General features: G+C 39.6%; 1 pseudogene; it reads left to right on the top strand.

Moving 5' to 3' along the window:
• Positions 1 to 2107: 2107 nt before the first annotated feature.
• Positions 2108 to 17346, top strand: LOC113098680 (zinc finger protein 493-like; annotated as a pseudogene).
• Positions 17347 to 23031: the final 5685 nt, after the last annotated feature.

Below are 23031 nucleotides of genomic sequence, written 5' to 3'. Positions count from 1 at the left end.
TGAGGTGTCCAAGTCACAACATCTAACTACTAGGGTGCCTCAGGGCTCAGTTCTTGGACCACTTCTCTTCTCTGTCTACATGGCATCATTAGATTCTGTCATTCAGAAACATGGCTTTTCATACCACTGCTATGCTGATGACACTCAACTCTACCTCTAATTCCATCCTGATGATCCGACGGTAGCTATTCACATCTCAGCTTGTCTAACAGACATTTCTTCCTGGATGATGGACCATCACCTTCAACTCAACCTTGCCAAGACAGAACTGCTTGTAATTCCAGCAAACCCATCGTTTCATCACAATTTCACCATCAAGTTAGGCACATCAACCATAACTCCTTCAAAAACAGCTAGAAGCCTTGGAGTTATGATTGATGATCAGCTGACTTTCTCAGACCACATTGCTAAAACTGTCCGATCCTGCAGATTTGCTTTATTCAACATCAAGAAGATCAAGCCCTTTCTTTCGGAACATGCTGCACAACTCCTTGTTCAAGCTCTTGTTCTGTCCAGGCTGGACTATTGCAATGCCCTCTTGGCAGGTCTTCCAGCCAATTCTAGCAGCAAGATTAATTTTTAATGAGCCAAAAAGAATACATGTCACACCTCTGTTTATCAATTTGCACTGGCTTCCAATAGCTGCTCGCATAAAATTCAAGACATTGATGTTTGCCTACAAAACTACCACTGGCTCTGCACCTATTTACTTAAATGTGTTACTTATGCACTTATGTGCCCTCTAGAAGCTTGCATTCTGCAAGTGAACGTCGCTTGATTGTGCCATCCCAAAGAAGCACAAAGTCACTTTAACTGACTTTTAAATTAAATGTTCCCTCCTGGTGGAATGACCTCCCCAACTCAATCCGGGCAGCTGAGTCCTTAGCCATCTTCAAGAATCAGCTTAAAACACATCTCTTCCATCTTTATTTGACCCTCTAACTTTAGCACTCACTAATCTAATTCTATTCTTTAAAAAAGTGCCCCATTTAGACTTAAACTCTTAATTTACTTACTTGTTTTCTCAAAATAAATAAATAACACTAACTGTTCTATTCTTTTTGCATTCTATCTATTTTTATTTATTTATGCAATTAACAAAAGAAAAAGGCATCTAACACTAGCTTTCTATATTCTACATGTTTTCTTTTTATTATATAATTATAAATAAATAAAAAACTTGCTGTGTTTACTGCGTTTAAGCTAACTGAGACTTGTTATAGCACTTATATATCATTGCTGTTTTGTTAATTTGATTGCTTCCATTGTACTCATTTGTGAGTCACTTTGGATAAAAGTGTCTGCTAAACAACTAAATGTAAATGGATATAAATACAAACACATGCATGTATATATTTAAGAAAAATATGTTATGTTTATATATGAAATATATTTATATATAAAATATAAGAATGTAAATATGAAAACGTATATACACATGTAAATATATAGTCCTACAGTAAAAATATATAAATATATACTGTATGTGTGTGCATTTATATATACATATTTAAAATACACACTAAACATATATATATATATATATATATATATATATATATATATATGTATATATATATATATTATGTAAACAAAAATGTATTTAATTAAAAAATATATATACAATTTATTTTTTTGTCCATATCGCACAGCCCTAGTTCATTCAATAAATAGTTAACAATCTATCTTCTGAGTACTAAGTTATTAACCCAACAATAGCGGATCAGTTAATTTTTTTGCAGTGGACCGCGCAAACATATGTGTTTGGTTGTGTGGGCCGCGAGTTGAAAAAGGTTGGGAACCACTGATTTAGAAGATATTTTAATTAAGTAAAGATTGCCATTCAGAGAATCAAAAGCAAATGTTTTAAACCTACCATCATTGTAATCTTTTAATATAATGCACTTTAACTAAATAAAGATGAAATTTGATTTATTGCCTGTTATATTCTGAGGAGAAACTGAGATTGAACAAGATGAATATATTGACATGATAATTCAGTTGATTAAATTGTTAAATATTTTGCTGTCTTTTCGATTGCTCATGTACTGTATTACATTTGTTTTTAAATGTAAAATTATATGTTTTTAGACTTTTATTTTGCTCTGGCGGTGTGACGTCATAAGGCTGCGCGCACTCCCGCTTCTGTGATTCGGCTGAAGAAAGGTGTGTGATTTTAATAGTTTAAAGAGTGTTTCAATCAACTAAACTCATTTAGAGAGTCGTATATTACACAAATCTTAACCTGTGTCACATTGTAATGCTTTAACTAGTGTTATTAATGATGGTTAATACTTGTAAAGTGCTCCCGCACAGAAGTAACAGAAACAGTGCGTCTCATTTCGCTCCCTATATAGTGAATCAGTTCATTTTAAACACAACCTCGGTTACTGGTTAGTAGTGTTGGAGAAAACAGCAATGAATCAATTGAATCGCAAAATGATTCAGTGATTCGATCGAATCATCGCGCGCTGACGTCATCTGCTTTTTAAAACCGAGTAAATGCGATGAAAACAAACACAAACCTGTTTAATGATAACTTTACTAACCAACTGCAAATGTTTTCCTGAAAGTGAAATCTATTAAATATAATCTACACATCAAGCAATACTAAACATACGTCTTAATACACATGTAAACCAATTTGTGTCCTTTTATTAATTTGAATGCTAATGTTGTTTTTAATGTCATACATTTTAAGTCCATGAACTCTGACTCCCTTAGCAGTGTGCTGACTACTGAACTAGAGCTGATTATTTCTGTTAATTATTCTCATCTTAATCACAGATAAACTGAGGTCCATGTGAAACTTTTATAAAGATGGAGTTTATTAAAGAGGAGAGTGAAGACGTGAAGATTGAAGACACATTCAGAGTCAAACATGTAGATACTGAGACACATACTGTTATAAAGATGGAGTTTATTAAAGAGGAGAGAGAAGATGTGAAGATTGAAGAAACATTCAGAGTCAAACATGAAGAGACTGAGACACACAATATTATAAAGATGGAGTTTATTAAAGAGGAGAGAGAAGATGTGAAGATTGAAGACACATTCAGAGTCAAACATGAAGAGACTGAGGAACAAACAGGTTAGTTTTTATTCTCAAAGCTGAACTCAGTTGATCATTATTAAAATGTCCAGCTCTACAGAACACATTAAACTCTAGTGTTGCTATTTCCAGTTATTAATAAAAGTAGTCTTAATAGAAGGCTATTTTATTATTAACAAAAAAAAAAAAAAACTATTTCTGTGAAAGCAACGGTTAGGTCCTAATTGTGAAAAATTATGTGATGGTGAATCCCTCCATCAAGATCAAGATGGATGGAGATTTGTTGTTGTTTTTTGGCTTGTGACTTGATCTTTTGAATGTAATACAAAACTGCTATTACAAAACTGAACCTAGTGTAGAGGAAAGTGTTTCTAATGTCTTAGACATAAATGTCTGTAAGAAACCAGTTCTGCTGGGTCTAAGTCTACATTCACACTGCAGGGCTTAATGCTCAGTTCCGATTTTTTGAAAAGATTCGATTTTTTTGCAAGGCGGTTCACATTTCCAATTGAATGCGACCTTTTGTGATCCCTGTGTGGATGTGAAATGACCCAGAAGTGACCCGCATGCGCAGAAGGGTCCTCAACAGTGAACGACGTCACTCGTTGTTTGCGGAAGTAGCTAACGTTAAACATGAATGTCAACAACAGTGTAGTCAACAGCGGAGCTCTTTTTGCAATATTAAAGTTATTTTCCCAACGGAGCCAGCACAATTACAAACTTCTCGTTTTAAGAAGAAAATTAAAAAGAAGGAGGAGAGCAAGGTTTTTGGCCATGGCGTTTTGTGGAGCAGTGTTAGCAACGTCGGTACAGAGAAACGTGTGGGTGCTGAGTCAGGAGTGGTGGGATACTGATGTGAATGGCTCTTCTCGTTCCCGCCTACTTCAATGCAGAATTATGACGTTTGTAGCGTATCAATGACGTGCGGGTCGGATACATGTGGCCTGGCCGTTCAGACGGAGGTCACATTTCAAAAGATCGGATACGTATCGCATTCAGGACCACATACCCAAGTGGCCTGGGTCACATTTGAAAAGTTTGGATCTGTGTCGTTCAGACTGTCATGAAAAGATCAGATACAGGTCGCATAGGGGCAAAAAAATCGGAATTGGGTCGTTTCCGCATGTAGTGTGAATGTAGCCTAAGTCTTGTGGTCCTCTAACATGATTTTTGATGAGATGTTTGATAACTGCCAGCTTAAAGATACAGTTGCAATCACAATTATTAGAGACTAATACTGTAGAAATGCAAGCTTTTCTAAGGATCTAGAATTTCATAAAATTGCATCTATAACAGTTTACTTGCATATTAAATGTGATAATGTCAATATATAATGTAATATTTTTGAGTTATAGGTATTTTTAATCACACAGATATGTCATAATTATTCAACCCCTGATCATCGGCAATTATTTTTATGATAGGGTTAGATTTTAGAAACTATTAAAAACAGAATTAGCTTGAGATGTTACACATAGGGCCCTATTTTAAAAAATTTAAATGCAAAATGTAAAGCGCACGGCGCAAGTGCACTCAGGGCGTGTCCAAATCCACTTTTGCTATTTTAATGACGGAAAAATGGTCCGTGCGCCGGGGTGCATTTTTGGAATGGGTTGTCCCTATTTTCTATTAATAAGTAATGGTCGTAATGTTTACATGGTGGAAAAGCTGAACGCTTCTAATCAAAGAAACCTATCTGCTCGTGCGCTAAATTAAAGCGTGTGAGCAGATAATCTACGGGACAACCAGGAATCCACCAAAGCTCCCCGTGATGAGTCATTTAATATGTGTGTGTGTGTTGGCACAATTGTTCAATTAATTCGCCAATTTCATTTATCATTATAGGTAGTAATAGGCTGAATTACAAACAGGGGCGGACTGTATTGTATATTGTTATTGAAACTTCATAATGTTTCACTTGACACTATACATTTAGTCAGGAATTATAGTTTGGAAAAAGTCTAACTAGTAAAATGTTTACACGTTATGTGAAAACTAGTACAAGTATATAAATACATAAAAAGCGACTTACTCATGTTTATGATCTCTGCTGAATAAAGTGCTTCATTCTTTTTTTCTGAGGAAATCTCAAATCCTCAAACCCATCACATCTTTTTGGGGTGAATTATGTCTTATTCCTCTCATCGCAAAGCAATGAGTAAAATAAAAAAACTTGAAGAACAGTCTCGCTGAGTTGTCTTCAGTTGTGTGGGCGTATTCAAAAGATAAATGCATACGCGTTAATCGACTCCAGAGGGTTAAACTCAACCTTGTGAAGACAGAATGAGTTGTGTTCTTTGCCAACCCAGCACTTCATCACAACTTCTCTATACAGCTAGGATTGTCCACCATAACTCCTTCTAGGACAGCCAGGAACCTTAGAGTTGTGACTGATGATCAGCTAAGCTTCACAGACCATATTACTACAATGGCTCGGTCCTGCAGATTTGCTTTATACAACATTAGGAAGATTAGACCCTTCCTATCAGAGCAGGCCACACAGCTCTTGTTTTCTCCAGATTGGACTATTGTATTGCTCTCTTAGCAGGCCTTCCGGCATGTACTATTGAGACTCTGCGACTGAGCTGAAGAGAGCGCATGTCACACCTCTCTTCATCAGTTTGCACTGGCTGCCGATAGCTGCTAGCATCAAAATCAAGGCACTTGTATACAAGACAACTACTGGCTCTGCACTAAAGAACTTAATCTTGCTATTTCAGACTTATGCGCCTTCCGGAGTTTTGCAAATGAATGACACCTCGTCTTATCATCCCAAAATAGCACAAAAACATTCTCATGGACCTTTACCTGGACTGTTCCAAGCTGGTGGAAGAACCTGCCAATCTCAATTCGAGCAGCCATCTTCAAAAAACGTCTAAAGAAACATCTTTTTCATCAGCAAGTCCCTTTTTTAAGGCTTGTTACAGCACTTGAATACTGTTGCCCTTATATAGATGGCGTGGACTCTTGGAGATGGCGCAGTCTTTACATCCGTGCATGTACCTTCTGATGTCCGATGCCATGTTGGGCCACCAGAAGCGTTCCCTTAGCAGCGAGAGGGTTTCATTGACCCCCGGGTGACCAGTGCCAAGAGACGTGTGAGCGAAGTGGATGGGTGGAGTGAGCCGTGTCCTGGGGATGTATTGACGTCCTGGTGGGCAACCCGGCAGAGTGTTGGCAGAGGGATTGGAGGAAGGTAGGGTCTCAGCAGACCAGGTGATTGGACTGACGATTACCTTCTCAGGAAGTATAGTTTCAGGTTCGTCTAGGTTCTCTTCTGGGACATGACACCCGGACAGGGCGTCAGCCTTGATGTTCTTGGCCCCTGGGCGGAGAAGTTGAAGCGGGTGAAGAATAGCGCCCAGCGGGCCTCTCTTGGATTCAGCCTTTTAGCGATGCGTAGATACTCAAGGTTCTTATGGTCTGTGAGGACTTGGAAAGGGTGTTTGGCTCCCTCCAGCCAAGGTGGCCAGTAGCTCGCTGTTGCCGATGTCGTAATTGACCTCCGGCGGATTGAGCTCCCGAGAGAAGAAGGCGCATGGATGGAGGCGGCTGGGACTCCCCTGCTGCTGCGACAGGACCGCTCCTACTCCAGTGGTGGAGGTGTCGACTTCGACGACGAAGGGTTGATTGGGCTCAGGATGCACCAGGAGTGAAGTGGTCATGAAAGCCTCCTTGAGGGAGTTGAAGGCTTCCGTGGCGGCTGAGGTCCAGGACAGAGACTTGGGTTTGTTGTGGAGGAGGCTAGTGAGAGGATTGGTGATGGAACTGTAGTTTTGAATGAAGCATCAGTAGAAATTGGCAAAGCCAAGGTATCGTTGGAGTTCTTTGATGGTGGTAGGAGTGAGCCAGTTTTTGACAGCGTTTACTTTCCCCTCGTCCATCCTTGAGGTATAGTTGAAAGGCCCTCAGGCTTTGCAGGACCTCCACAATGTGGCGACGAAGTTCCGCTAGGCTCCAGGAGTAAATGAGGATGTCATCTATGTAGACGAGGATGAACTTGTGGAGGAACTCCCCGGAGCACCTCATGGATGAAGTCTTGTAATATGGAGGGGGCGTTGTCAAGTCCATAAGGCATCACAAAGTACTCATAGTGGTCAGTAGGGGTGATGAAGGCAATTTTCCACTCGTCCTTCTTTTAGGCACTGGTTCACCCGGAAGCAGATCGATGGCACAGTCCCATGGCCAGTGTGGAGGCAGCTTGGAGGCTCGCTTGGGGCAGAATATGTTGCTGAAGGGGGCGTAACAGGTCGGAATGGATTGCTTTTCTACCAGGCTCTTGATGGAAGTGGTACAGACAGGTAGAGGTTCCGGGGGGATTTTGGCTGGAACAGGGAATCAAGTGATACAGTCCGGGAAACAGGAGTCACCCTACTTCAGGACTTAACCCGTCTTCCAAGAGATAACTGGATTATGCTGCTCCAACCACGGGCGCCTTAGGATGACGTAAGCGGTGGATTCCTCCTGAACCAGCAGATGGATCTCCTCCTTATGAAGTAGCCTGGTTTGGAGGGTTAATAGGGCCCACACTATGACGAATACATCTTCAACTCAGTGGTTTTCCAGTTATTGTGTGGACCTGGTAGGCTGACGGCGTTGCTGTGGTAGTGAGCTTCAGCTGACGGCAGAGGGCACCGGAGATGAAGTTGCCGGCTGACCCAGAATCGAGGAGGATGGAAACTGGAAGAGAGATGTCAGCGGCAGTAAGTGTCACTATTGTGGTGAGTGGTTTCATTTGATACTTTGAAGGGAGAATTGCACTCACCATGGGACGAGGAGGGCGGACGGGGCATACGGAGATGCACAGTAGAGACTCAGATTTTGGGACAGCTGTCTTTGCCGTTCAGCCGCAGTGAGTCGATAGGAGTCGACGAGCATAGGCTTGCTTGCTGGTTCTGGGGAGCTGAAGGCCATTGATCGGCAGAGTGGCGAGTTAGAATACGCCTGGCCCTGGTGCTCTTTGAGGCACGACTGCATACGGTTGGCGAAGCGGATGGAGAGTTGAATGAAGCATTCATGCCCGATGGTATCCTCATATGCAACAAGATGCAACCGCACTCGAGGTTCTAAATCCCTGATGGTAGGTGGTCAGCAAGGCCTGCTCATTCCATCCGCTGGTGGCCGCAAGAGTCCTGAACTTAAGAGCATATTCATTGACAGACATCTTTTCTTGTTTTAAATTATAAAGCTTCTCACCAATAGAAGAGTCGCAAGCGGGTTTGCCAAAAACCTCTCGGAAATGGTCGATGAAGCTAGAAGAAGACTGGATAACTGGGTTATTCTGTGTCCAAATAGAATCGTCCCACTGAAGGGCTTTGCCTTGTAATTGAGATATCAGGAAGGCCACTTTAGATCGTTCGGTGGGGTACAAGTATGGTTGCATCTCCAGGACCAGCGAGCATTGGAGCAGGAATACGCTGCAATCCTCCGCCGAACCAGAGTAGGGCGCCGGCTTGGCCATGGGACTGGTGTGCACGGCAGGTGAGGAAGTGGTGGTGTTGTCGGCAGAAGTGCTTGCAGGTCATGGGGATGCCGGGAGAGTGGTGAGTGTTTGACGCAAAGCGTCAACCAAGTCCTGGAAGGGGTTCGTGAGGCTCATGCTTGTCTTGATCGGTCTTGGTCCGGTCTTCTGTTACGGAATACCAGGACAGGAGGCTGAAAGTAACAGAAACACAGTTTATTGAGGCATTAGTAGATGAGCAGGTTGTGCAGGGTGATGTGATGGTGCTGGAGGCAGTGATGAAGGGATCCGTAGGTGAATGGCTCAAGACTCTGGAGGCAGTGGACACACGCACACGAGGAAGGCTGGGAGCTTCTGGAGATCGCTGGAGAGAGGTTAGTAGAAAGGGAGTTAGTCCTTAGCGTAAGCATTCAGGTAAAACCTTGTTGTGAACGAGACCATACGCTGACTGGGTGCGTGTGTGTGGTATTTGTAGTGAGGAGGTGATTGCAGGTGGATGAGGGTCAGGTGGGAGTGATTAGTACTCAGGTGAGGGAGTGCGCTGTGATTGGTTGGTGGTGGAACCTGGCGTGTCTGTTACAAAATCTGTGTTCGTGAGCACTTCTCCTTTGTTGAGGTAATACATCCACCTCACAGGTGTGGCATATCAAGATGCTGATTAGACAGCATGATTACTGCACAGGTGTGCCTTAGGCTGGCCACAATAAAAGGCCACTCTAAAATGTGCAGTTTTATCACACAGCACAATGCCACAGATGTCGCAAGTTTTGAGGGACCATGCAGTTGGCTTGCTGACTGCAGGAATGTCCTACAGTGCTGTTGCCTGTGAATTGATTATTCATTTCTCTACTATAAGACATGTCTAAAGGCATTTCAGAAAATTTTGAAGTACATCCAACCAGCCTCACAACTGCAGGCCACGTGTCACCACACCAGCCCAGGACCTTCACATCCAGCATCTTCCCCTCCAAGATCGTTTGAGACCAGCCACCTAAACAGCTGCTGCAACAATCGGTTTGCATAACCAAAGAATTTCTGCACAAACTGTCAGAAACCGTCTCAGGGAAGCTCAGCTGCATGCTTGTCGTTCTCATCGGGGTCTTGACCTGACTGCAGTTCATCATCATAACCGACTTGAGTAGGCAAATGCTCACATTTGATGGCGTCTGGCACTTTGGAGAGGTGTTCTCTTCACGGATGAATACCAGTTTTCACTGTACAGGGCAGATGGCAGACAGCGTGTATGGTGTCTTGTGGGTGAGCGGTTTGCTCATGTCTATGTTGTGGATCGAGTGGCCCATGGTAGCGGTGGGGTTATGGTATGGTATGTTATTTACTACGAACACGGGTGCGTTTTATTGATGGCATTTTAAATGCATAGAGATACCGCGACGAGATCCTAAGGCCCACTGTTGTGCCATTCATCATCGACCATCACCTCATGTTGCATGATAAATTCCTGGAAGCTGTAAACATACCAGTTCTAGCATGGGCAGCGTACTCCTCTGACATGTCACCCTTGGGATCGGCGTATATGACTGCATGTTCCAGTTCCTGCCTATATCCAGCAGCTTCACACATCCATTGAAGAGGAGTGGACCAACATTTCACAGGCCACAAACAACAACCTGATCAACTCTATGCAAAGGAGATGTGTTGCACTGTGTGAGGCAAACAGTGGTCACACCAGATACTGACTGGTTTTCAGAGTGTCAGTGTCAGCCATTAAGTGAATAAATGCCAGTGGGCATGGCATATGGTGAGACGATGACTGTTCATCATGTCTTGCCCTGGAGGTGGCCTTTATGCAAATGTTTGTGCCCCTTATGATGTCACACAAATTGTTAATAATTGTTGATAATTTCTCATGTCATGACCCTTTTAAAGCTTTCATTGAATGGCTATGTTCACAAATAAAGCATTGATTTGTCCAAAGATATTAATGAAAAAGATGATTAATTCTCAATTGTGTTAATGTTATCTAAATAAACATTAATTTCAGATTGTGTAGCAAGTTATATTTCTTACTATTATTGACTCAAAAGTGCTTAGAGTGATCAGGACCTTACATTATTATGGGCTAAGAGTTACACTTGCTGTACCCATATTAAGGTCCTAAAAATACCATCAATTACAGGCTCAGTGTGGAAAAATTGTAATAAAAGATCATTTATTATTTTAATATATTGTTATTTATTAAATCTCAGATGTGCTGTGTTCATTATCACATCAAATACAAAAATTATGACAAGCATAGTGGAAGTGACATCTTCAGTACTCAATATAAGGGCTGTGGGATTTGGGGAAAATATCTAATTGCGATTTCTTTCACAGATATTTAAATTGCAATTTGATTTGCGATTTTAATTTTGCAATGTCAAGCTTCAGCTTAATATTTTCAATAGTGTGCAGCACAGTATGGGTATCGTTACCCTGCTGAAACAAAAAAAAAAACAAACAAAAAAACAATAAAAACCATCACAGAAATTTGCATGGTTTCCATTAAAACAGTTACAAAATAATTTTTTGTAGTGTGTTTTGGGCATTATTTCCATAGTCCATAGGAATTACTGTTGTTCTATTGTTTCCCATCTGAAAGATTTCATCCCACCAATAGAATCCATCATATACCAGTAGACCCCATTATAGTTTACATTAAAGCCTAAAATAATTCCCATTATGACCCTTAAATCCATGAAAATTTCTATTGTGTTTTGGGAGGAGTTCTATTGTTTTTTGTTTGTTTTTTTGCAGGGAATATTATAATTGTATTTCTACTTTTACAGAATTTACTCAATTATTGAATTTCACAGGAAAGATTTGTTTATTTTGTATAAATAAAGAACTGTAATACTTTAGTCAATTATTAAAGTATTACATGGGTTACATAGGCTGATTAAATAATTTTTAATCTTTTTTTAAAATACTTAAAAATACTCAATTTTTACTTAATTTTTTAAGTATTTGGGGTTTTAAGAACAATTGGAAAATGTGCTGAATGTTTAATTTCATCCAAGTGAAATTAGCCAAACAGTTAGACTGATTTGTTCTTAAAGTGGAGCCTAATTATTATTTTTTTTTAAGCGGAGCCAAGCAGGTCAAGTCTCATCTATATTGCTAGATGCCCTCATGGAGACCTGTGATTTGATTAATTGGTGAGGTGAGGGCCATCATAAAACCTTTGCGATGTTAAATTGCGAAGATTTTGAGTTTTCATCAAGGGGTGTGTCCCTCGCGACCTGACAAATTTAGTTGTTTTGTTGAGAAAAGGAAGTTGCTATAACTCAGGCAAGCAATGTCTAATCTGCCCCAAGCTTCACATGTTTGACAAGAGTCCTTTCCTGAACACATCAACATACCCGTATTCGGTTATAGTTGTAGCGCCACTTACTGGCAACAATAAGTGACATGGTTAACACTGTTTTGGACTCCTAGGAACATATTAAAAAGTGTCAACAAGTGCTAAATAGGCTGGCAACATGCTAGAAACATAATAAAACATGCTAGCAACACTTAGCCAAGTGCTAAAGCATGCTACTAATGCAGTGATAAAGAAAGTTGCTGTATCTAAGGCAAGCAATGTCCGATCTGCCCCAAACTTCACACATTTGACAAGAGTTCTGTTCTGAACACATCATCATGCCCAAATTCAGTTATAGTCATAGCGCCACCTGCTGGAAACAGGAAGTGACATGGTTGGACTTCTAGCAACATAATAAAAAGCATCAACAAGTGTATAGGCTTGCAACATTTTAAAAGCATTCTAAAAGCTAGCAACACTTAGCTAAGATTTAAAACATGCTATTAATGCAGTGAAACTAGAACATTACTATAACTTGTCCATACAATGTCCAATCTGCCTCAAACTTCACAAGTTTAATTAGAGTCCTGGCCCGAACACATTTACATGCCGATATTCAGTTATAATCATAGCACCACCTGTTGGCAGCAGGAAATGTGGCTCAAATATTTACCATTTTATAAGCATATGGCCCAACGTTCGCTGTTCTCCTATGGCAACCGGGTGGTGCTGAGCCCGGGTGCGAGGGCCCTTTCATCGCTTCTTGCAGCTTTAATTAATATTTTATCTGTATTTAATGTTCTACTGTTAGTGTTACCTGTCTGCACCAAGGGTCTGAGAGTAATCCAATTTAAATTCTCTGTATGTATGTACTGTACATGTGGAAGAACTGACAATAAAGCAGACTTGACATGACTTATGTTGTTTCTACATTAATTTGGAGATTCACTGTGAAGTTGTGACAATATAAATATATAAATATGCAATTTATTACTGAAAATATGCAATTAATAAATTTTTTAATCGATTGACAGCATTAGTCTAAATGTTTAGATGTCTGTTGTTTTGTGTAATTAAACCAGTATTTGTCTCTTTTTACCTCAGACCTGATGGCACTGAAAGAGGAGAGTCAAGGACTGAATGAAACAGAAGAGAAAGAACAAAATGAGAAACATCATGATTTCAAAACTAAAGAAAAATCAATTAGTTGTTCACAGACTGAAAAGACTCAGAAAATACAAACTAAAACCCTTAATTACAACATAATTCACACTGGAGAGAAACCTTACACCTGCAAACTGTGTGGAAAGAGATTTACACGGAAAAATCACCTTAATGTCCACAAGAGAATTCACAGTGAAGAGAAACCATTTGTATGCCCTCAGTGTGGAAAGAGATTTAAACAGAAAAGTACCCTTAATGTCCACATGAGTACTCACACTGGAGAGAAACCTTACACCTGCAAAGTGTGTGGAAAGTGTTTTACACTGAAAAATCACCTTAATGTCCACAAGAGAATTCACAGTGAAGAAAAACCATTCATATGCCCTCATTGTGGAAAGAGATTTACACAGATAAATAGCCTTAATGTCCACATGAGAATTCACACTGGAGAGAAACCTTACACCTGTGAGCTGTGTGAGAAGAGTTTCACACGAATTGGAGAGCTTAAGATTCACAAGAGCATTCACAGTGAAGAGAAACCATTCATATGCCCTCAGTGTGGAAAGAGATTTAAACAGAAAAATACCCTTAATGTCCACATGAGAATTCACACTGGAGAGAAACCTTACACCTGCAAAGTGTGTGGAAAGTGCTTTACACAGAAAAATCACCTTAATGTCCACATGAGAATTCACACTGGTGAGAAACCTTACACCTGTGAGCTGTGTGAGAAGAGTTACACACGAAAGGAAGATCTTAAAATTCACAAGAGAATTCACAGTAAAGAGAAACCATTCATATGCCCTCAGTGTGGAAAGAGATTTACACAGAAAAATACCCTTAATGTCCACATGAGAATTCACACTGGAGAGAAACCTTACACCTGCAAAATGTGTGGAAAGTGTTTTACACGGAAAAATCACCTTAATGTCCACAAGAGAATTCACAGTGAAGAGAAACCATTTGTATGCCCTCAGTGTGGAAAGAGATTTAAACAGAAAAGTACCCTTAATGTCCACATGAGTACTCACACTGGAGAGAAACCTTACACCTGCAAAGTGTGTGGAAAGTGTTTTACACTGAAAAATCACCTTAATGTCCACAAGAGAATTCACAGTGAAGAAAAACCATTCATATGCCCTCATTGTGGAAAGAGATTTACACAGATAAATAGCCTTAATGTCCACATGAGAATTCACACTGGAGAGAAACCTTACACCTGTGAGCTGTGTGAGAAGAGTTTCACACGAATTGGAGAGCTTAAGATTCACAAGAGCATTCACAGTGAAGAGAAACCATTCATATGCCCTCAGTGTGGAAAGAGATTTAAACAGAAAAATACCCTTAATGTCCACATGAGAATTCACACTGGAGAGAAACCTTACACCTGTGAGCTGTGTGAGAAGAGTTACACACGAAAGGAAGATCTTAAAATTCACAAGAGAATTCACAGTAAAGAGAAACCATTCATATGCCCTCAGTGTGGAAAGAGATTTACACAGAAAAATACCCTTAATGTCCACATGAGAATTCATACTGGAGAGAAACCTTACACCTGTGAGCTGTGTGGAAAGTGTTTTACACTGAAAAATCACCTTAATGTCCACAAGAGAATTCACAGTGAAGAGAAACCATTTGTATGCCCTCAGTGTGGAAAGAGATTTAAACAGAAAAGTACCCTTAATGTCCACATGAGTACTCACACGGGAAAGAAACCTTACACATGTGAGCTGTGTGGAAAGTGTTTTACACTGAAAAATCACCTTAATGTCCACAAGAGAATTCACAGTGAAGAAAAACCATTCATATGCCCTCAGTGTGGAAAGAGATTTACACAGATAAATAGCCTTAATGTCCACATGAGAATTCACACTGGAGAGAAACCTTACACCTGTGAGCTGTGTGAGAAGAGTTTCACACGAATTGGAGAGCTTAAGATTCACAAGAGCATTCACAGTGAAGAGAAACCATTCATATGCCCTCAGTGTGGAAAGAGATTTAAACAGAAAAATACCCTTAATGTCCACATGAGAATTCACACTGGAGAGAAACCTTACACCTGCAAAATGTGTGGAAAGTGCTTTACACAGAAAAATCACCTTAATGTCCACAAGAGAATTCACACTGGAGAGAAACCTTACACCTGTGAGCTGTGTGAGAAGAGTTACACACGAAAGGAAGATCTTAAAATTCACAAGAGAATTCACAGTAAAGAGAAACCATTCATATGCCCTCAGTGTGGAAAGAGATTTACACAGAAAAATACCCTTGATGTCCACATGAGAATTCACACTGGAGAGAAACCTTACATCTGCAAAATGTGTGGAAAGTGTTTTACACGGAAAGATCACCTTAATGTCCACATGAGTATTCACACTGGAGAGAAACCTTACACCTGCAAATTGTGTGGAAAGTGTTTTACACAGAAAATTCACCTTAATGTCCACATGAGTATTCACACTGGAGAGAAACCTTTTATCTGCAAACTCTGTGGAAAGAATTTCTCATATAACATATACCTAAAGAATCACATGAGGATTCACAACTAGAGAGAATCCGTTCGCATGTGGTCAGTGTGGATAGAGTTTCAGATATAAAGAAAGCCTTAATAATCACATTAAGTTTCATTCAAGAGAGAACAGTTTTAAATGTCATCAGTGTGAAATGAGTTTCACAGAGAGGAAACATCTTAAGAATCATGTTAAAATTCACGTCTGAGAAAAGCCTTTACTGTGCCATCTCTGTGGAAAGAGAACTTTGCTCAACAGGAGGACGCCTCGAGAAACACTTGAGAATTCGGCTGGTCTCCATATTTGGAAACCCAGAGTCCCAGTCAAACGCAGTCAGTCCAGTATGGGATGACAAACAGCAAAGAAAATACTATTTTGAAGAAAGTTTGTACACAAATTTGAGATGTGGCTAACAGAGTTTAGCAGTGTGCTACAAATGGAGAAATTCTGATGTGAAATTGCTGGTAAACTGAAGATATATCTTGAAGGTGATAACTGATTATTAATTTCAACACTCTAGACAAGGGATAGGCAACGTTGGTTCTGGGTACCACTGTCCTGCAGATTTTAGGTCCAACCCTAATCAAACACACCTGAACAAGCTAATTAAAGTCTCCAAAGTTACAAGTGCTACAGGCAGGTGTTGGTTTTTTCAAGGTTTGAGGTAAACTCTGCAGGACATCGTTGCCTATCCCTGATCTGGACATATTCTCAGTGTGGTGTGAAAGACTATGTTTAGTAAGGTTATCATGCAGCTATTGAATAATTGGATAATATTTTGTACTGAAATTGTATTTTATATAGTCCCCCTCCCAATTTTAGAAAACATTTGGGGCATCATAAAGAGGAAGATGCGACAAAGAAGACCTAAGACAGTTGACATCCAAAGCAGTTTGACCAATAACATGCAGGTATTGTTCATAATTGACTGATTGTGGGGCTGCGCGTGAGAGGGTGAGAACTACAAGGAACGATCAAAGCGGTGCCAACATGTGTTTGTTCGGTCGTTTGACTTGAATCGTTGCTGCACACCAATCAAAAAAAGACACCAAAGTAGCATCGAGAGAGCATATCGAAAGCATTAGGAGCGGTCTGCTCTGCTCTCTATAGCTCATGAATGTCACACAACCTGGATATTTTAGGCAATATTAAAATCCTGGCCGGGACGTGTCCCGTATGATGGCGCATGTGGCCACTCTATTGAGTATAGACTGCTTACCTGTGCTCCCACTTTCCAGTGATCACTCCGGTGTATTCTCCAAGTTCCTGTTTTCCCTGTCATCCAGTTGTCATCGTGTGTATAAGTGCTCCATGTGTGGTTGTAGCTCCATCTAGCTTCGCTTTTCTGTTGAATCTCCATCTTACTATCACTCGCTGTTGTCTAAAGTGATCAAATATAAACTTAATTCCCACCATATATTCGATATTATCTATCAAACTAATCTGACCATTCACATTGTAGCCGATCTGACTCGAACCAGACAAATTAAAGAGTCGATCAGGACTGTGGTTGAAACACGAGCCGAATACCTCAGGAAGTCCTAAAACATTCTGTGCCACAAGTCCCAAACAAGATAACCAACCAACCAACTCTGCATCTTCAGCCAACGCCCAACCACGGGCTTCCCAAGACGTCACTTCAGCGACTACTGAACTTCCAGCCAATCAGCGACATCGGAAACCCCCTTTCAACGACAACAAAGGGACATCTTTAAACAGGCAATGTACCTTTAGACATTTGTACTGGTGTATCTAATATAATTTAAACCTCATTGAGGAACTCGATGCGAGGGTTAATTAAGTGATTGATGGCTGTTCATGTCTATGCAATTTAACGTATTGCTGTAAACTTGGGATTCCACATTTCCATTCTCTTAAACTCATCTTTCCCTAACTTTCGATCTACCTGCAACTTGTGTGAGTGCGTGCGTTTATGTGTTAGATTAGTTTATGTCTTAGATTTATCTAATAAAGTGATCCTGTTCAAATTCCCTTTAAAATCTTAAATGATTCCCTTTGAGCTAAATTGACCTGTTTCCGTTACAGCTTTAAACTTGCAAATTGCAAATGCTTTGCGCATACACCGCGTTAGCATTCGTTAGCTTGTCATTCACATTTCCACTCGCGCTTCTATTCGCATGTACTACAGTTTTCTTTTCTCTTGCCTCATATCTTTTATCTCACACGCCATTTTTCAGAAGTTTATCAAAAAACATTGGTAAGTCAGAATCATTCTTCATTCACGGTAAGTAATGGCTTCTCCTGCTATTGTTGTTTGCATCGCTTGCCGCATGTACAGTTTAGCTTTCTCTGTTGGCAACGAGGGATTTACATGTGATAAATGCAGAGAAATAGCAAGGCTTACAGGGAAGATTTCAGAATTAGAGACATGCATCCAAACTTTAATTGAGGACAGTAAGAATGTGAGGGCTCTAGATACGGCTTTGGATGCGTCTAGCTCAGGGAGTCCTGTACATTGTCCGGTTCCGGAATCAGAGCCCCTGCATCAGGGCAACTGGGTGACAGTGAGGCAGCATAGTCGTGGGTCAAAACACCGCTCTTCTGTTCCGATCAAAACATTAAACAAGTTCCCTCCACTCAGTGATGCACCCACTGAGAAACCTGATGAAAGTGCTCTAGTTATTGGTGATTCTATTGTACGGAACGTGAATATAGAGACACCAGCCACCATAGTCAAATGTTTACCAGGAGCCAGAGCGCCTGACATCTTGGCAAATTTAAAAGTGCTGGCTAATGCTAAACATTAATACAGTAAGATATTCACTAATGATGTTCGACTTTTCACCAGTCGGAGATCACTAAAAATAACATTAAACTGTTAACCTGCACCCCGACGCGGGCATCCTCAATGCCCCTCAACTCGCAGGTGTCAGTGTTTACGAATAGATTAAATGAAATGGAACAAATTTAACCTTGACAAACTATTTATCATTATAAAGATCTAAGCCTCAAGCATCGATGACAGATCGCTGTTTTTGAATGGAAAGCTTATAAAGAATGTATTTGACTAGATTTGTGTAAGCAGTACACATCAAAACATGCACAATGGAAACGCAGTACATACCAGATTCGTCGTTACAACGAGTCATAAACACATCCACAGCTGTAAATCCCAGTTTAGTTAGAAAGGTAAGGGTCCACTGAACGACATCTCATGGAGCACATTTAGTCCAACCAAGCAATAACATTGTAATATGGATCATAATTCCTTTGTTTACATTTCATTTCTTCAGTGACAGAATTGTTTGCGTCCGTTATGGAATAACTCATGGTCAGAAACTGCATCTTGGTAGTAAAAAAACGGCATGGTTTTGCAGCGTACAGTGTCACAAACAGAATGAGACAATCCACTGGAAAAAAGAATGAATGAAAGATAGGCAAAAGATAGTTTATTTGAATTTTGGCGCTCCCTCGTGACGCGCTCTGACGTCAGCTGATGGACGCAGAACTTATAGCAATTGCCTTTTTCTTTGTTTCTTTTATTTTTCAACAGTTTTAATATATGTGAGAGTGTGTTTTATGTTGAATGTGAATGTATCTGCATGATTACCATCTATTTGAGTGCAAATCAGCCCAAATCAGCTCGCTATTACTGTATGATAACGGCTATCAAAGTGAACGTGTCTATATGAATAGAGAGAGTGGATTATTTACTTTATGGCACATTTGTATTATTACCATCTGTATAAGTGGCCATCAGCACATCAGCCCTTATTTTCATTGTAATTCATTGTAAATGCTGAATTTCTAGCAATCTCAGGATGTTCTGTAATTGGCAAATAAAGTTAAATCTTTTTATTATTATTATTATTATTACTCAAATGATTCTTATTGTATTTTCTAGTGCTCAAATAAATCACTTATGATGTCTAAGTTTCTGTCTAGTGTTTTATAATTGAAAAAAAAACTATGCAGTGGTATGTTTAATGACTAAATAGTTTGTAGAAGCCTTCAATACTATCGGTAAATATTTTTATATTTGGGGGGTGGGGGGTCTAGACATAGTCTCATATCTCATTTTTCATGCTATCTTATTCAGATTTGAAATCTTAACTGATGAGACATGTGACTTTCAACCCATTAATTTTCTAGATTGCTCCAGGTATAATTTCATGTATTTTCATATCAAAATAAAAAAATATTTAACTGTGGTAAAAAAAAAAAAAAAATTCAAGGCACTTCAGTCTCTGTAAATGTTTATATTTTTGAGCATTATCAAATCTGGTTGATAAAAAGTAAAGCCCAAAGGGTCTTCTTTCCAAAGACAACAAAATTATGTGTGTAACACACTGAAGTAGGAAACTTACAATTTTAAGTTAGGTAGAGCACTTTCAGCCCATAATGGAGGGTTAAAGAGGTGTCTGAACTTGCAAGCACAATATCAGACATTGTAATATATATATATATATATATATATATATATATACACACACCGTATATTTCGGACTATAAGTCACACCTGAGTAAGTCGCATCCATCCAAAAATGTTATGATGAGGAAAAAAAACATATATAAGTCGCACTGGACTATAAGTCACATTTATTAAGAACCAAGAATCAAGAAAAAACATTACAGTCTACAGCCGTGATAGGGCACTCAGTGTTCTCAGTGTACAGTCGTGGCCAAAAGTTTTGAGAATTACATAAATATTGGAAATTGGAAAAGTTGCTGCTTAAGTTTTTATAATAGCAATTTGCATATACTCCAGAATGTTATGAAGAGTGATCAGATGAATTGCATAGTCCTTCTTTGCCATGAAAATTAACTTAATCCCAAAAAAACCTTTCCACTGCATTTCATTGCTGTCATTAAAGGACCTGCTGAGATAATTTCAGTAATTATCTTGTTAACTCAGGTGAGAATGTTGACGAGCACAAGGCTGGAGATCATTATGTCAGGCTGATTGGGTTAGAATGGCAGACTTGACATGTTAAAAGGAGGGTGATGCATGAAATCATTGTTCTTCCATTGTTAACCATGGTGACCTGCAAAGAAACGCGTGCAGCCATCATTGCATTGCATAAAAATGGCTTCACAAGCAAGGATATTGTGGCTACTAAGACTGCACCTAAATCAACAATTTATAGGATCATCAAGAACTTCAAGGAAATAGGTTCAATTCTTGTAAAGAAGGCTTCAGGGCGTCCAAGAAAGTCCAGCAAGCGCCAGGATGGTCTCCTAGAGAGGATTCAGCTGCGGGATCGGAGTGCCACCAGTGCAGAACTTGATCAGGAAAGGCAGCAGGCAGGAGTGAGCGCATCTGCACGCACAGTGAGGCCAAGACATTTGGAAGATGGCCTGGTGTCAAGAAGGGCAGCAAAGAAGCCACTTCTCTCAAAAAAAAACATCAGGGACAGATTGATCTTCTGCAGAAAGTATAGTGTATGGACTGCTGAGGACTGGGGCAAAGTCATATTCTCCGAAGGACCCCCCTCCGATTGTTTGGGGCATCTGGAAAAAGGCTTGTCGGGGGAAGAAAAGGTGACCGCTACCATCAGTCCTGTGTCATGCCAACAGTAAAGCATCCAGACACCATTCTTGTGTGGGGTTGCTTCTCATCCAAGGGAGTGGGCTCACTCACAATTTTGCCCAAAAACACAGCCATGAATAAAGAATGGTACCAAAACACCCTCCAACAGCAACTTCTTCAAACAATCCAACAACAGTTTGGTGAAGAACAATGCATTTTCCAGCACGATGGAGCACCGTGCCATAAGGCAAAAGTGATAACTAAGTGGCTCGGGGACCAGAATGTTTAAATTTTGGGTCCATGGCCTGGAAACTCCCCAGATCTTAATCCCATTGAGAACTTGTGGTCAATCCTCAAGAGGCGGGTGGACAAACAAAAACCCACTAATTCTGACAAACTCCAAGAAGTGATTATGAAAGAATGGGTTGCTATCAGTCAGAAGTTGATTGAAAGCATGCCCAGTCAAATTGCAGAGGTCCTGAAAAAGAAGGTTCAACACTGCAAATACTGACTCTTTGCATAAATGTCATGTAATTGTCGATAAAAGCCTTTGAAACGTATTAAGTGCTTGTAATTATATTTCAGTACATCACAGAAACAACTGAAACAAAGATCTAAAAGCAATTTAGCAGCAAACTTTTTGAAAACTAATATTTATGTAATTCTCAAAACTTTTGGCCACGACTGTATGCTAAATATCAGATTGATTATCCAGGTAACAAACACCAGGCATTTTAATACCTCCGATATCATACCACATATTCTCACCCTCTCATTTATTCAAGTATGAAAAGTACCTTATACACAGCAAAATAAATCTGCATCGGTGCCCTAATCACGCTTTTGGGGTTTATTTAGCTCAAATGACCAGCAGACTGCATTATATAGATTAAAGGGAACCCTGGGTATTAGGACTTGTGTGCTACATGATGTCTCTTACTGAAATATGTAGTAGAAAACATGAAAAAATAAATAAATAATCCACATTGTTTTAACCACTCAATGTCATTATTTTTGGAACACTGTGTCGATGACAAATGGTTGCACTAGTGAGCTACTGGTGCCTTGATGTCTGTTATTGGCCTTACCTGTAGCCATTTCTAATCAGAGCATGACTCGGAAAATAAAATACTGATACAATGTCAACAAAACAATGGGAAGATTCCTACGAATAAATAAAACTTCCTAAAAACCTGTTAGCTCTGATGCTGAAGCTCTGATGCCGTTGACCACAGCTATTGAAAGCAATAGGGTCTAACTGCAGACATGCACTTGAATTTTCAGGCTTGAACTCTTAGACACCTACACTTCCACAAGTGATGTCACTTGCGGCCTGTTTTATTTTCTATTTGATTGCATTTATTATTTTTTAATTAAATTTCTCATTTCACAACAATAGCCAATCGGTGAAGACAAGAAAAAAAAGAAACTAAATTACAATAATCAAGTTTCCATCCAGTTTTTTGCAATATTTTGTTATCGATAAAGAATATGCATATAAAAAAACTTTAATTTGCGGTTTCCAACTAACTGCCTTTTTAATTGTTGCACAAGTTTTTTTTTTCCCGGTGCATCGTAAAAAAAAAGTTGCCCTTGAGCCGTTTCCATTCATAATTTCACATATTGTGCAAATTACATATGTTGTATTATTTTTTTCCGATTAACATTTATTTAAAAAAAAAAAAAAAAACACCATTATAGTGGTCAGAGTTTACCTTAGTTGGGCTCTTGAGCCTGACAAGCAAAGAGCAAAAAAACATCCAGTGGTGATGATCATGTTTGACCTAATCATTGTGACCTGAATAACTGAGTTTTCTTTGTTGGTTATATAAATACTGTGGACAAAAGTTCTGACATTTACAGTGTTTTTTTTTTTTCACTTTAATGAAACACAAATCCTTCCAAAATTAATAGAAAATACAGAATTGTTCACGGTAGAATCACAAGGCTATTGTAATCAATAAAGACAATATAACTATGAGACTAGACTGGATGATTTCAGTTGGTGACTCAGGACAAATAATGAATGTTAAAACAATCATCACCACCTGA

This window comes from Carassius auratus, unplaced genomic scaffold (genome assembly GCF_003368295.1).
Source record: "Carassius auratus strain Wakin unplaced genomic scaffold, ASM336829v1 scaf_tig00216608, whole genome shotgun sequence".
NCBI lineage: Eukaryota > Metazoa > Chordata > Actinopteri > Cypriniformes > Cyprinidae > Carassius > Carassius auratus.
The sequence above is the reverse complement of the archived record's forward strand: the minus strand, read 5'-3'. Positions and strand labels throughout refer to the sequence as shown.